The sequence below is a fragment of the Pinus tabuliformis genome, chromosome 8, assembly GCF_031772625.1.
Source record: "Pinus tabuliformis cultivar Carrire ecotype Pingquan chromosome 8, CPIR1, whole genome shotgun sequence".
Classification (NCBI taxonomy): domain Eukaryota; kingdom Viridiplantae; phylum Streptophyta; class Pinopsida; order Pinales; family Pinaceae; genus Pinus; species Pinus tabuliformis.
Genome location: NC_142294.1, coordinates 690,464,518 through 690,466,419, shown reverse-complemented (window position 1 = coordinate 690,466,419; position 1,902 = coordinate 690,464,518).

Below are 1,902 nucleotides of genomic sequence, written 5' to 3'. Positions count from 1 at the left end.
TTCATATTCTTTAGCTTCATCATAGCTTGAAGGTTCTACAACATTCATAACAAGAGACATTAATGCATAATCTTAATACCTTACAGGTACCTAACTTTGACGTGATGACCTTCTTGGAGTTTTACTACTTTCATCTTTATTTTGGCTTTGCAAAGTCTCCTCTCCTCTCCTTGGAGTGTCATGACCGCTTGATGCTACCTGCTCTTGAACTTGTACCTGTTCATGTGCTTGTTCTTGTTCTTGTTCAACACTTGTATCTAATTTGACATAATCATCAATATCATTCCATACACTAGTATTATTTATTTTATCACCTTCATTTGCATTCTCATGAAACACCACATCCCTACTTGCAAGCAGTCTATGAGTACTAGGATCAAACAACTCAAATGCTTTCTGATTATCACAATAACCAATAAATATGCACTTAATCGACTTTGCATCAAGTTTTCTTATTTCATCTTTTGGAATATGAGAAAATGCCTTGCAACCAAAAACTCTTAAATGACTCACTTTTGGTTTGTACCCATAAAATGCTTCAAAAGGTGTTTTAAGCTCTAAACTTTTGGTTGGACTCCTATTTTTCAAATAAACAGCAGTATTAATGGCTTCAGCCCAAAAACCATTAGAGATATTTTTACCTTGAAGCATACTACGTGCACATTCAACTAGTGTTCTTTTTTCCTCTTAGCAACTCAATTTTGCTGAGGTGTATGTGGCACTGTAAATTGTTGCAGAATCCCATTGCTTTTACAATATTGATTAAATTCTCTTGATTTGAATTCTCCCCCCTGATCAAATCTCAAAATTTTGATGTAATTACCAGTTTCTTTTTCCACCATGCTCTTAAATTCTTTAAAGTACTCAAAAACATCACTCTTCTTTCTTATGAAATAAACTCATGTATACCTAGATCTATCATCCACAAAAATAAGAAAATACCATGCTCCACCAATAGATCTAGTTTGCATAGGTCCACATACATTAATATGAATTAATTCAAGTATTTCCCTTTGCCTTTTTTCTTTATGTATAGGAAATTCCTTCACATTTAACATGATCATTCTTCAATACAAGAAGACCTTCAACCATTGTGTTCTTTTGAAGTAGCATTAAATCTTTGTGATTTAGATGTCCATATCTTTGATGCCATAAATCTATTGTTGATATTATTGTAGATTCCAACGCTTGATGACTTTTCCTAGTCACATCCAACTTATACAAGCCTCCAACTCTAGTTCCTGTGGAAATAACCTTGTACTGATCTTGAATGTCTTTCACTACACACTGTGATTTAACAAATTCCACCTTCAAATCTTGGTCAACAATAGTAGAAATAGAAATTAAATTCTTTTTGATACCAGGAACATACATCACATTATGGATCTGTCTCTCTTGTCCATTAGGCAAATTCACACCTATTACTCCATAACTTTGAACTTTAAGTGATCTATTATCTCCTAGATAAACATATGTTCCATCAATGTTTTCATAATATTCATCAAACCACTCCTTATTACAAGACATATGGAGTGATGCACCATAATCAATGAACCAAGCATTCACATTATCATTTTCCACAGACAATGCAGCATCAGAAACAAGCAATTTAAGATTTTTAAATCCATCACTGATTGAGGTATCTTTGTCCACAAAATTTCCATTATGCCTTCTATTTCTTTGCCTAAACTCATTATATTTCCTTTTATAACAATCTTTAGAATGATGCCCAGGTTTGCCACAATGATAACAATCATCATTTCTCTTATCATGGATTGGAAATTTAGACCGTGTCATACATTTGTCTTTTGCTTGAAACTTGCCTCCTTTTTTCTTGTCCCATGGCTTGCCTTTGTATGGATATTTTCCCTTGGCTACCAATGCCAAATCTGAACTACTAGA